The following is a 15,136-nucleotide window of genomic DNA, read 5'->3' as shown; positions in this document are numbered from 1 at the left end:
TCATGACAGCCTGATGGATAAAGCTGTCCTTTAGCCTATTGGTCCTGGCCTGGAGACTTCCTGATGGCAGCAGACTGAAGAAGCTGTGCATTGGGTTGGTGGGATCAGCTGTTATGCATAGCACTTTACAAGTGAGACGGGTGCTGTAAAGAAGTACAACAAGAAGGTCATTGGTTTGGAGCCCCGGCTGGGTCAATTGTTGGCGGAAAAAGTGTCCCTACTTGCTACTTCAAAACATCTCAAAGACTATAATATTTTGCTCTGGTGATTGTGGCCATGGTAGATGATCAATTTACTTTCACATTCATCAAACCATTCTGTCAAAAGTCTTGCTGTTTGTATTAGTGCATTGTCATCCTGATACTCAACACTGCCTTCAGGATGCAATACTTGAACCACTGGGTGCATATGGTCCTTTACAATAGTTCAGTAGTCTTTGGCAGTTACGTGCCTATATAACACAAGTATTGAGCCTAGAGAATGCCAGGAAATTGCAGCCCAAACTACCACTGGTCCACCCCATGCTTACCTCTAGTCATGCAACTGTCTGAGAGGCATGCTTCTTTATTTAAGTGAAGTTTTACAAACTAATTTTGAGCATGTAATATGATTGATCGTGGCTGGTCTCTCATCTTTTATCATTATTGAATCAATCGGATCATTCCAAACTCACTATAAATAGCCCGTCTTGCTTTACTCCCCTCTCTTCATTTTTTTTATGATCGCTTATGCTAGAAATTTTGATCCAGCTTCAAAAAGCTTCTTACAGCATTGCACCATCAAACCTATGTTTATGGAAAAGAACCAATAAACAACAACAACTTCAGCGGGAGCCCCAAGCTCCCCAAATGTCCAGCCATGACTAAGTGGCCCCCAGCCCCTCTAGGACTACAAATGAATACCAAAGCCCCCACAAGGGACAGCTGACCACCAGCTCTTTTACAATTCAACCAAGACTCCGCCAAAGTACTCTCTAACTGTTGCATTTCAGTGAATGTATAGCTGATGTTGTATAGAAAAATATATTAATTTGGTCTTCAATTAATTAAAACTGCTGCTTTAGTTTTCTCTGTTCTTATTGTTCAAATATAAACTTGTGCGTTATAGTCCAGCTTTTTCCCTCCTTGTTCCCTATAGTTAAAGGGTAAAAACAGAATAAGTTCCCCCCTTGTTCCCTGTACTTAGGGATAAATACAGAATTTTTGGGTTGTAAATTAAAAATAAAGCATTGTTCCCACCTTCTTCCATGTAGTTAAAGGGTAAATACAGCATTTGCGGGTTGTAAATTGAAGTGAAACATTAGCCAAAAGAGACGGAGAGTGAGCGGAGCTGCATACACCTGCTGGCATTTTGCTTGGACCTGGCTCAGATAGATTTTACTTTGGGGAAACACTTAATACTTTATTACCTCTGACTTGTTTGTGTTCTGACCAAACATTGTTCTTATGAAGTATTTTTTTTTTTTTTTTTTTTTTACAGGAGGAAAACACGAATTTCTTCCAAACACTTCAGATGTAGTCTGTGTTAGTAAATGCAGGACTATAAAGGTAAAGTGATGGCAACCAGAGAGACCTAGTTGTCACTCAAATAGCCACACCCTTAACTATGCAAACTAAATATAGCCTAATATAAAGGAAACGGCTGAGCTATAAAAAAATTCTCCCCCTCACAGTTGTCATGAAGCGCCATATTAGCTATATGAACCAAAATCGTTCTTTGTACCAGGCTGTAAACACCTTTTTTATTCTGTAAACTTTCTAACAGTGGACTCAATTCAAATTTGCTCTATTATGGAGTCAGGACAAGCAGAATTTCAAAGAATTGTTGAACAGTTTCAGTTACATCCGTATTGGCTTCCCGAGAGAAAGCGGGAGGTTGCCGCTTGGTATTTATACACAAATGGTGGGTCTATTTAAACAACATAAGGGACACAATAAAACATAGCAATTATAAATATTTACCAATCAAACCAATTCTAAATAAAAGACTCTTACAAAAGATAAGACATAATTACTTAAAATAAATAAGTTATTTAAAGGGCACCTAGGTGAACCTATTTTTTCAGATTTAATGTGTTTTGCGTCTCCAGACTGTGTATGTAAAGTTTCAGCTCAAAACACCCATCAGATTTTTCATAATACCTTTTACTAGATCCTGTTTTATACATCTTTCCACCAGGGGGTTGTTTTGTCCGGCTGCGCCTTTAAGGCGAGTTCTCCCCGCCAACCTTTTCTATGTGCCTCTCCTCCCTCGGCTGTGTCAGACAACAGACAGACTTAAAGGAAGAAGATCTCACGTAGCATTTGTGAGAAATACTACTATAACAATTTTACCAATGAGTATTTGTTGTGCAGTTGCATTGATTAGTCACACACAATATCGTTACAAAGTTCAGAACTGAACAGAGCTTTTATTCTCGGCTGCTTTGCACACGTCTGGTCTTGTTGACATGATTATACACGTGACTACCGGGAAATATTAATGGAACAGCTGTCAATCAATTTAGTGGGCGGGGGGACCGCACTCCTACGTCAAGTTGCGGTTATTCTGAAAACCGCTGCAATAGGCCTTTTTCACACTTCCTGGTTCCGGTAAGCGAAGCAGTGTACCACAACATCCAGTTGCAATGCGACGGAGCAAGAAAGAATGGCAGGGTCATCTCATCGCTGTGATTGCTGCGTTCCCAGCTGCTCCAACTCAAAACGACACTCTTACTTTAATGACCACGATCTCCCGAAAGACGAAGGACAGGGAAAATCATGGATGACAATATTAAAGGGGGTTCAAATATGGGGTGGATCAAATATGGCGCTGCTCTGCTGGCGACATGGAAAGGGGTGCTTGCTGTACTTTACTTGTTTGTCTTTGTTGTACCTGTCAGATATGTTGGTTTTTAGTTTTTTATTCATATATTGGACACTTAAACTCCTGCGCGGAGGCAGAGATGGAAACTGCTGGTCGTTTAGGAGTGATTCGAGTGAATTGATAAACAAAAAACTGCTTGTCGTGTCATGGCTAATTCTGACTAGCTGTGTGGCGCAAGGAGTTTTGGACAAAATTCAGCGATACAGCAGGACGGAGCTTTTGGATTTGCGGAGTTGCGGAGGACTGTCACCCACCAGATTTGAGATGGATTTACCTGAGGAACTACTGAGGCAGCCGAGGCGCGTTTCGGGTCGGATCAGGAAGCGAGGCGGGAGAGGCGGCGTCAGACAGCGGGTCCGGAGAGCTTCTAAACTTCCTTTGCCGCCAGTGATTCTTTGTAATCCACGCTCACTGAGGAACAAACTGGATGAACTTCGCACGCAAGCGGGAGCTTGCTTCGAGTACCGTGAGTCTGGTCTCATGGTTTTCACTGAAACATGGTTGTGTAATGAAGAACCGGAAAGCTTAATACAAGTCGACGGTTTTTCCCATATTCGCTTGGACAGAGACGAGAACTCCGGTAAGACAAGAGGGGGAGGGGTCTGTGTCTATATCAACGATCGTTGGTGTCGAAATTTTGCGGTAAGAGAAAGCATCTGGAACCCTGACCTGGAACTATTGTGCGTCACATTACGTCCGTTCTATTTGCCAAGGGAATTTACTAACATATTTATTTGTGCAGTTTATATCCCACCTAGTGGGAATGCTATCAGAGCTGCAAACCAAATAGCTGACTGTGTTCATAAGCACTTACAAAACAAACCTGATGCACCCTTTTTGATTCTTGGTGATTTTAATCAGTGTGGACTGGAAAAATCCTTACCAGGTTTTTTTTAATATGTTAAGTGCGGAACAAGGAAAAAGAATATTCTTGACAAGTGTTATGGCAATATTAAGGATGCTTATGTTGACAAAGCCAGACCCCCCCTTGGTAACTCGGACCATAACGTTATCCATCTCCTTCCTACTTATCGGTCTGTGTTCAAAACAAGTAAACCAACGACTAAGGTCATAAAGACATGGTCAAATGAAAGTATTGAGGAGCTAAAGGGATGTTTCCTCTGCACAGACTGGGACATGTTTTATCAGGATGCAAATATAGATACTGTTACAGAAAGGTAACGCTTTCTTTTACAACCCGCAAAGTACCGCGTAAGTACAGTGAAATTACAGTGTACTTTTCTGTACGTACTGTGTAAGTATAATGAACGTATGTGTAGGTATGAGGGAACAAACCGTAATGCTTGGGTAAAAAGGGGGTAACAACCAGATGTTCATCACGAAAATTACCGCGTAAGTACAGTGAAATAACGGTGTACTTTTCTGTACCTATAGTGTAAGTATAAATAACGTTTACGTAAGTATAAGGGAACAAACTGTAATGCTCGGGTAATAAGGGGGTAACAACCAGATATTCAGCATGAAAGGTACCGCGTAAGTACAGTGAAATAACGGTGCACTTTTCTTTAAATTGCAAAAGAACAAACCATAATGTTTGCGTAAAAGGGGAGTAACAATAAGATATCCATCACGCAAAGAAGTATATTAAGTTTACGATGTACATTTCTTCAAGTATTGTATACATATAAAGAATTATGCAAGGATGGTGACAACCTATTGCTATCTGCAAATGTACTGTATATGCACCTGCGTGAGTACATTAGTACTCTTATTCAGTGCTTGGGTTTTATATAGGGTGTTTAATGAATAAAAGGTTTAAAACCTGTGAAATTATGAACCCTTATTGTATACTGTATGTATTTTAAATCTGCAATTCAATATAAAATATATTTCCATACACTACTTACCTTGTTTACTCGTCGATCTCACCAAAGCCATCAATGTCTCCATAACTCACTATCAACAAATAACTTTGCATGACATTGGCCTACCGTCAGGGTTCAATGCAGATTAAAACAGGCTCGCATCTTTACTGCTGTTGCACAGGGGGGCTAACTGTTGCATTTCAGTAAATGTATAGCTGATGCTTTATAGAAAAATCTAGTAATTTGGTCTTCAATCAATAAAAACTGCTGCTGTAGTTTATTCTGTTCTTAGTGTTCAAGTATACACTAGTATGTTAAAGTTCAGCTTCTTCCCTCTTTGTTCCCTGTAGTTAAAGGGTAAATACAGTATTTGTTCCCTCCTTGTTCCCTGTACTTACATGGTAAATACCACATTTGAGGGTTGTAAATTAAAGTGAAGCTTTGTTACCCCCTTGTTCCCTGTACTTACAGGGTAAATACCACATTTGAGGGTTGTAAATTAAAGTGAAGCTTTGTTACCCCCTTGTTCCCTGTACTTACAGGGTAAATACCACATTTGAGGGTTGTAAATTAAAGTGAAGCTTTGTTCCTCCCTTGTTACCTGTACTTACATGGTAAATACCACATTTGAGGGTTGTAAATTAAAGTGAAGCTTTGTTCCTCTCTTGTTACCTCCTTGTTACCTGTACTTACAGGGTAAATACCACATTTGAGGGTTGTAAATTAAAGTGAAGCTTTGTTCCTCTCTTGTTACCTCCTTGTTACCTGTACTTACAGGGTAAATACCACATTTGAGGGTTGTAAATCAAAGTGAAGCTTTGTTCCTCTCTTGTTACCTGTAGTTAAAGGGTAAATACAACATTTGTTCCCCCCTTGTTCCCTTTAGTTTACAATGTAAAATCTTGAAGGCAGTGAAATAAATATACAAACACACAATATATTTCTTCTTTACTTTGTAACCTTTATTTTAATAAATAAGCATTTTAAAAGACTTCATATTAATCAAACATTGTCTTGTCTATCATTGCCTATACTCATTCATTTTTTTCTCTTCGGCTTTGTCCTTTTGTTAATCTGGGGTCGCCACAGTGGAATAAACCACCATCTTATCCAGCATATGTTTTACGCAGTGGATGCCCTTCCAGCTGCAACCCATCTCTGGGAAACATCCATACACACCCACTCACACACATTCACTACGGACAATTTAGCCTACCCAATTCACCTGTACCGCATGTCTTTGGACTGTGAGGGAAACCGGAGCACCCGGAGGAAACCCACGCGAACGTAGGGAGAACTCCATGCAGAAACCTTCTTGATGTGAGAAAACTAGGGCTGCCCCCAAATAGTCGACTAAACTTTAGTCGATATGAAGAGGGCTTGGTCGAATACATTTTCATTAGTCGGTGAGTTGCAAAAAAAATAAAAAATCACGTGAAATTACGCAATCAAGGGCTGCGCAGTCAGTGTATGACATCAGCAACGAGAGATCAACGCCTAACGCCTAAACGCCTCCACTGTATCCCTTCCACATCCACTCCATCAGAGCGCATGTTTTCAAAGGCCGGCTTCATTGTGAACAAGTTGAGAAGCTCCCTTCTTCCCAGCAATGTGGACAAGCTGGTGTTCCTCTCACATAATATGAAAAAAATTAAATCGAATTGAAAGCTTAGGTAAGAATGCTTAATTTCCTTTTTGTAGTTTTTCTGTTTGCTATCCGTTAGGCTATATATATATATATATAAAAAAAACGGGTATTTTATTTTTATATCGGGTAGGCTATACAAATAAATAAATACATATTATTTTTATTTTTTCGTTTTTATATAATGCAGAAGTTGTTTTTTATTCTGTTAGAAAAATTAGTCTGATGTTTTTAATTTGTTGTTTCAGGTCAAGACTCCGTCGTCTTAATGGCAGTTTGTGGCTTTGCTCTGATATTTTTGATTTGTATTAGTGTTCTTTAAATTATTTGTTCCACATTTTGTCGTAAATATAGTTCAATCATAATTAGGCTGTTAATTTGTTTGCTGCCTTCTTTTTTTATTCTAAGTTTTGGCGTTGTGCGATGTGGATTTATTAAGTTGTTCGTTTTTGTTAATTTTCCTTTTGAACAATATAAAAATTATATAAATTTTAATTTTCCACTGTATTTAAAAAAAAAGTATTTTAAAAACAGTGTATTTAAAAAAAAACTGTGTTTTTGCTACAGTATTTATTTATTTATTTTTATTTTTTGCCTAGTTTTGTACTAGGCCTAAGTTGCTAATAAGTTTATTTGATTTATTTTGAAGAACAAATTTGTTTATTTTATTAAAAACTGTTTTTTTTTGTTTGTTTGTTTGTTTGACATGTAACTGTTACAGTTTGTATTTTTGATAATAAATTATTAAAATGCACAGGCAGTCTGATTGCTGTTTTTATGTCATAATTAGCCTATAACGTTCTGGTCACTGATTTTTGTGTGTAAGCACTGTATTTAAATGCTTTACTATTTCGTTTTAAGCGCTTAATTTTCGTTTTGAATGCGCTAATATCATGCTTTAGCATTTTCTGTCACGTGGAAGTGTTAAACTTCAACTTGGACTATATTCCTAGTATATACGCAAGTTATTATATTAATATCATAAATGAACGATTATTTGATTAATCGCTAAAATGCAGGAATGTTAGTCGACTAGGAATATCTTTAGTCGGGGGCAGCCCTAGAGAAAACAGCACTACCTACTGTGCCACCGTGTTGCCACCCAGCTGCAACCCATCACTGGGAAACATCCATACACACTCATTCACACACATACACTACGGACAATTTTACCTTACCCAATGTCACCACATATTTTTGGACTTGTGGGAGCACCCGGAGGAAACCCACGCTAACATGGGGAGAACATGCAAACTCCACACAGAAATGCCAACTGACCCAGCCGAGGCTCGAACCAGCGACCTTCTTGCTGTGAGGCGATTGTGCTACCCACTGCGCCTGCCTATACTCAAACAGCAAAATAACATATTATTTCCTTCCCCCTTTTTTCTGGCATCTCTTGCTTGGCTTCCTCTTCTGCTCTTCTCAGCTTCCACTGAGGACTCTGATGGTGAGTGGCTGATGAAATCCCATGGGTCTTGCTGCTCTGCATTAATATAAAATATATGAACAGACAGAAAGGCTTTTAGTAAGCTATCGACATGTTTATTTTCCTGTTTAATGTGTGTGTAGTGGTTGTCCAACAATTTCACACACTAAACATTTACAGATACCATACAGACACTATACATTACTATCAAACAAAAGTACTATCATCAGATCATATGGGAGATTGTGATCATTTATAGTGATAATAATTAATGCGCAGAGGGGAAAAGGCTTAAATATATGTGCAGGCAGTATAGACTTTGAAGTAAAGATTATTTGCAGTTCAGTGTACATATTTAAATTATGTGTCACTCATTAAATGGTAAGTAAATGTAACGTTTGGGTGAACTACCCCTAAGGTTAGTTTTTGATTAAAGTACATGTCTTAACCCATCATTAGTCCTAAATAAAGTGAAAGATAACATAATATGGTTGATGTACTGTTATGGACCCTTTTTACATTTCAGCACAGTGAATGGGAAAGTACAACACATTTTTTTAAAATCTTCTTTGCTCAAATAAAATGAAAACTTTACGATGGTGTTGTCTCGACAATTAGAAAAATAAAAAAATAGTGTGAAACTGATAACGCCAGCAAGAAGAGAGAATAACTTCTAATTTACTCATGACCATAGACACTGTTTGAAACACCTCGCACATGTAATCATATTATATAATGCATACGTAAATACAAATAAATGTTATTTTATAAAAAAATCATATAAAAAACTCAAGGATTTTAGATCCTGATGATCGTTAAACGCGTCATAACAGTGTTGTGAAAAGGGTGTAATTGTTAAAAATAGGTACAAACATCAGATATAAACAAAAATCTAAACAAACACTTCTATGTACATAACGTCATAAAAATACTTGTTTTATTTACCTCGCGCTGCCGTCCTTGTACTGCCGTGAACAGGAAATTCTGGGAATGGAGGATGGAGAGTTGAATCGATTCGTCTTCAACAAACCGATCAGTGTGACATCAAAACATCGCGAGAACAACAGACAGCTCCGTGTGCATTTGAATCCATCTCGCGATATTGTATCACTTCAGGTACGCGCCTACTGATTCGTTGATTCAAACGAGTTGTGAATCAAGAAGCCTCTAAAGATCCGAATCAAACTGCAGCAGCACGCCACGAGGTTTTGCTCAGACTTTTGGGACGTTTGGAATTGCTCCGTCTTGTCACCATGTAACACATGTGAGTAAATCGTTGTCAGTAAATAAGGCTATTGTTACGATTAGAAATTGTGCATTAACCAGATTATATTTATTTTGTTTCATTTGTTTTTAGCGTAACATTAACGTTAGTTCATGGCCGAATCTAAACGGCCAGCAGCGAATATTTACCAATGTTTACTGTCGTTTACTTTGCACATCTTAGAAATGTTGCCAAAGTTCCTATGGATTTAGTTTCTTCATGTCATTCCAGAAAGACTGGATGATGAGCAGGTCAGATCTCTGTGGCTGTTGTCATACTGACTGTGCAGACGATTTTCTCCCTTTATACGTTAATTACAGCAAAGTTAATGACAAAATTAATGTTTGGAAATGTAAATTGATATTTTCTGTAGCATGCCAGTTTGATATATCAATACCCCCCCCCCCATCCCCCCCCCACCCAATTACTAGTAACGTTTGCCTAGGACTTTAGCACAGTAGCCTACTATTTAAGCCTTTTCCCCTCTGCGCTTTAATTATTATCACTATAAATGATCACAATCTCCCATATGATCTGCTGATAGTACTTTTGTTTGATAGTAATGTATAGTGTCTGTATGGTATCTGTAAATGTTTAGTGTGTGAAATTGTTGGACAACCACTACACACACATTAAACAGGAAAATAAACATGTCGATAGCTTACTAAAAGCCTTTCTGTCTGTTCATATATTTTATATTAATGCAGAGCAGCAAGACCCATGGGATTTCATCAGCCACTCACCATCAGAGTCCTCAGTGGAAGCTGAGAAGAGCAGAAGAGGAAGCCAAGCAAGAGATGCCAGAAAAAAGGGGGAAGGAAATAATGTGTTATTTTGCTGTTTGAGTATAGGCAGGCGCAGTGGGTAGCACAATCGCCTCACAGCAAGAAGGTCGCTGGTTCGAGCCTCGGCTGGGTCAGTTGGCATTTCTGTGTGGAGTTTGCATGTTCTCCCCATGTTAGCGTGGGTTTCCTCCGGGTGCTCCCACAAGTCCAAAAATATGTGGTGACATTGGGTAAGGTAAAATTGTCCGTAGTGTATGTGTGTGAATGAGTGTGTATGGATGTTTCCCAGTGATGGGTTGCAGCTGGGTGGCAACACGGTGGCACAGTAGGTAGTGCTGTTTTCTCTAGGGCTGCCCCCGACTAAAGATATTCCTAGTCGACTAACATTCCTGCATTTTAGCGATTAATCAAATAATCGTTCATTTATGATATTAATATAATAACTTGCGTATATACTAGGAATATAGTCCAAGTTGAAGTTTAACACTTCCACGTGACAGAAAATGCTAAAGCATGATATTAGCGCATTCAAAACGAAAATTAAGCGCTTAAAACGAAATAGTAAAGCATTTAAATACAGTGCTTACACACAAAAATCAGTGACCAGAACGTTATAGGCTAATTATGACATAAAAACAGCAATCAGACTGCCTGTGCATTTTAATAATTTATTATCAAAAATACAAACTGTAACAGTTACATGTCAAACAAACAAACAAACAAAAAAAAAACAGTTTTTAATAAAATAAACAAATTTGTTCTTCAAAATAAATCAAATAAACTTATTAGCAACTTAGGCCTAGTACAAAACTAGGCAAAAAATAAAAATAAATAAATAAATACTGTAGCAAAAACACAGTTTTTTTTTAAATACACTGTTTTTAAAATACTTTTTTTTTAAATACAGTGGAAAATTAAAATTTATATAATTTTTATATTGTTCAAAAGGAAAATTAACAAAAACGAACAACTTAATAAATCCACATCGCACAACGCCAAAACTTAGAATAAAAAAAGAAGGCAGCAAACAAATTAACAGCCTAATTATGATTGAACTATATTTACGACAAAATGTGGAACAAATAATTTAAAGAACACTAATACAAATCAAAAATATCAGAGCAAAGCCACAAACTGCCATTAAGACGACGGAGTCTTGACCTGAAACAACAAATTAAAAACATCAGACTAATTTTTCTAACAGAATAAAAAACAACTTCTGCATTATATAAAAACGAAAAAATAAAAATAATATGTATTTATTTATTTGTATAGCCTACCCGATATAAAAATAAAATACCCGTTTTTTTTATATATATATATATATAGCCTAACGGATAGCAAACAGAAAAACTACAAAAAGGAAATTAAGCATTCTTACCTAAGCTTTCAATTCGATTTAATTTTTTTCATATTATGTGAGAGGAACACCAGCTTGTCCACATTGCTGGGAAGAAGGGAGCTTCTCAACTTGTTCACAATGAAGCCGGCCTTTGAAAACATGCGCTCTGATGGAGTGGATGTGGAAGGGATACAGTGGAGGCGTTTAGGCGTTAGGCGTTGATCTCTCGTTGCTGATGTCATACACTGACTGCGCAGCCCTTGATTGCGTAATTTCACGTGATTTTTTATTTTTTTTGCAACTCACCGACTAATGAAAATGTATTCGACCAAGCCCTCTTCATATCGACTAAAGTTTAGTCGACTATTTGGGGGCAGCCCTAGTTTTCTCACATCAAGAAGGTTTCTGCATGGAGTTCTCCCTACGTTCGCGTGGGTTTCCTCCGGGTGCTCCGGTTTCCCTCACAGTCCAAAGACATGCGGTACAGGTGAATTGGGTAGGCTAAATTGTCCGTAGTGAATGTGTGTGAGTGGGTGTGTATGGATGTTTCCCAGAGATGGGTTGCAGCTGGAAGGGCATCCACTGCGTAAAACATATGCTGGATAAGATGGTGGTTTATTCCACTGTGGCGACCCCAGATTAACAAAAGGACAAAGCCGAAGAGAAAAAAATGAATGAGTATAGGCAATGATAGACAAGACAATGTTTGATTAATATGAAGTCTTTTAAAATGCTTATTTATTAAAATAAAGGTTACAAAGTAAAGAAGAAATATATTGTGTGTTTGTATATTTATTTCACTGCCTTCAAGATTTTACATTGTAAACTAAAGGGAACAAGGGGGGAACAAATGTTGTATTTACCCTTTAACTACAGGTAACAAGAGAGGAACAAAGCTTCACTTTGATTTACAACCCTCAAATGTGGTATTTACCCTGTAAGTACAGGTAACAAGGAGGTAACAAGAGAGGAACAAAGCTTCACTTTAATTTACAACCCTCAAATGTGGTATTTACCCTGTAAGTACAGGTAACAAGGAGGTAACAAGAGAGGAACAAAGCTTCACTTTAATTTACAACCCTCAAATGTGGTATTTACCATGTAAGTACAGGTAACAAGGGAGGAACAAAGCTTCACTTTAATTTACAACCCTCAAATGTGGTATTTACCCTGTAAGTACAGGGAACAAGGGGGTAACAAAGCTTCACTTTAATTTACAACCCTCAAATGTGGTATTTACCCTGTAAGTACAGGGAACAAGGGGGTAACAAAGCTTCACTTTAATTTACAACCCTCAAATGTGGTATTTACCATGTAAGTACAGGGAACAAGGAGGGAACAAATACTGTATTTACCCTTTAACTACAGGGAACAAAGAGGGAAGAAGCTGAACTTTAACATACTAGTGTATACTTGAACACTAAGAACAGAATAAACTACAGCAGCAGTTTTTATTGATTGAAGACCAAATTACTAGATTTTTCTATAAAGCATCAGCTATACATTTACTGAAATGCAACAGTTAGCCCCCCTGTGCAACAGCAGTAAAGATGCGAGCCTGTTTTAATCTGCATTGAACCCTGACGGTAGGCCAATGTCATGCAAAGTTATTTGTTGATAGTGAGTTATGGAGACATTGATGGCTTTGGTGAGATCGACGAGTAAACAAGGTAAGTAGTGTATGGAAATATATTTTATATTGAATTGCAGATTTAAAATACATACAGTATACAATAAGGGTTCATAATTTCACAGGTTTTAAACCTTTTATTCATTAAACACCCTATATAAAACCCAAGCACTGAATAAGAGTACTAATGTACTCACGCAGGTGCATATACAGTACATTTGCAGATAGCAATAGGTTGTCACCATCCTTGCATAATTCTTTATATGTATACAATACTTGAAGAAATGTACATCGTAAACTTAATATACTTCTTTGCGTGATGGATATCTTATTGTTACTCCCCTTTTACGCAAACATTATGGTTTGTTCTTTTGCAATTTAAAGAAAAGTGCACCGTTATTTCACTGTACTTACGCGGTACCTTTCATGCTGAATATCTGGTTGTTACCCCCTTATTACCCGAGCATTACAGTTTGTTCCCTTATACTTACGTAAACGTTATTTATACTTACACTATAGGTACAGAAAAGTACACCGTTATTTCACTGTACTTACGCGGTAATTTTCGTGATGAACATCTGGTTGTTACCCCCTTTTTACCCAAGCATTACGGTTTGTTCCCTCATACCTACACATACGTTCATTATACTTACACAGTACGTACAGAAAAGTACACTGTAATTTCACTGTACTTACGCGGTACTTTGCGGGTTGTAAAAGAAAGCGTTACCTTACAGAAACTATCACAGCATATATTTCTTTCTGTGTGGATTCTATCATTCCACAGAGAACCATTAAGTGTTATCCGAACAGCAAACCATACATAACAGGGGGAATTAAAAGCTGTATTAAAAGGAAGAAATTGGCCTTTAGGGCAGGTGATACCGTGGGGCTTAGAGCAGCACAAAAAGACCTTAATCGGGAACTAAGGACTGCAAGGATAAAATATAAAGAACAGACTGAACAACATTTGTTAAAGTCCAATACAAACGAATTATGGAACTCAATTCGGAGAATGACAAATATGACACCAAAAAGAAAGGCATTATTCGCCTGTAACGAATCTGTTAAGGCAAATGAATTGAATGATTTCTATATGAGATTTGAGACAGATAATTAAAAAAAATGTGAAGAAATTTTAGGGGAAGTAAATTGCAACATGGCTGAAAAAAGGAGGTTAATACATCAAGGAGACGTGACTAAGGTTTTTAAATCTTTATGTTCTAGTAAGGCAATGGGACCTGATGGTATTACATGCTTTCTTCTAAAAACATTTGCTGAGGAGCTTACACCAGCCTGGCATCGCCTGTTTCAACTCTCAGTGGATACACATACAGTACCAATGCTCTGGAAAAAATCTGTGATAATTCCGATCCCAAAAAAGCCTTGTCCACAAGACAATAATGATTATAGGCCAGTGGCCCTAACATCAAATGTCATGAAATCATTTGAGAAGATTATAATAAAAGAATTGCGCAAGGAAGTTGAGCCGTACTTAGACCAGTATCAATTTGCATACAAAAGTAACCGTGGCACTATTGATGCAATTTCCAAATTAACACATCTTGTTTTAAAACATCTAGAGAGCCCAGTTGCTTATGCTAGGTTACTTTTTATCGATTTTAGTTCAGCATTTAATTCAATTCAACCACATAAACTTTTGGAAAAACTGGTGAAAATGCAAGTGAACCCTTTTGTTATTAAATGGTTTTATTCTTTTTTAACAGACAGGACACAGCAGGTAAAATTTAATTCAGGGTTATCTGATGTAGCAACAAGTAGTACAGGGGTGCCACAAGGGTGTGTAAGTTCACCCTTTCTGTTCACCCTCTATACAAACGACTGTGTTAGGCAGCAGACAAACCAATATATTCTTAAATTTTCCGATGACACTGTACTATTGCACCTTTTCACAAAAGATGCCAGCATCATGGAATACAGAGCGGCTGTAGAATGGTTTGTCTGCTGGTGTGATGACCACAATTTGGAAATTAATGTTAAGAAAACGGAGGAGGTCATCATAGACCCCAGGTCAGTAAGCGATAGGAGCTCTATTGTGGTTTATGATAAAGACATTAAGCAGGTTGATTCATATAAATATTTAGGAGTGAACATTGATAGTGAACTTAATTGGCACTCTCAGGTGTCAAGTCTTTGTGCAAGAATTCATCAGCGATTACACTTTTTACGCAGACTAAGATTATTTGGAGTGAGTAGCAGCATAATGATGACTTTTTATAAAGCAACAATAGAGTCTATTTTAAGATATGGGATTATTGTTTGGTTTGGGAATCTGACAGTAAAAATGAAAACCCAAGTAAATAACCTGATGAGAGTGGCAGGAAAAATC

General features: G+C 37.6%; 2 long non-coding RNA genes across 2 annotated transcripts; one reads left to right on the top strand and one right to left on the bottom strand.

Moving 5' to 3' along the window:
• Positions 1-5,629: 5,629 nt before the first annotated feature.
• LOC148679775 (uncharacterized) lies at positions 5,630-8,757 on the bottom strand. The gene is made up of 2 exons (XR_015945331.1): positions 8,711-8,757; positions 5,630-7,822 (listed from the first exon to the last, which is right to left on the bottom strand). It is a non-coding gene; the product is annotated as an uncharacterized LOC148679775 (long non-coding RNA).
• Positions 8,758-8,979: 222 nt separating this feature from the next.
• Positions 8,980-11,930, top strand: LOC147842341 (uncharacterized). The gene is made up of 2 exons (XR_015945330.1): positions 8,980-9,029; positions 9,737-11,930. It is a non-coding gene; the product is annotated as an uncharacterized LOC147842341 (long non-coding RNA).
• The last annotated feature ends 3,206 nt before the right edge of the window (positions 11,931-15,136 follow it).

This window comes from Danio rerio, chromosome 19 (assembly GCF_052040795.2).
Source record: "Danio rerio strain M-AB ecotype USA chromosome 19, GRCz13ab, whole genome shotgun sequence".
Taxonomy (NCBI): domain Eukaryota; kingdom Metazoa; phylum Chordata; class Actinopteri; order Cypriniformes; family Danionidae; genus Danio; species Danio rerio.
The sequence above is the reverse complement of the archived record's forward strand: the minus strand, read 5'-3'. Positions and strand labels throughout refer to the sequence as shown.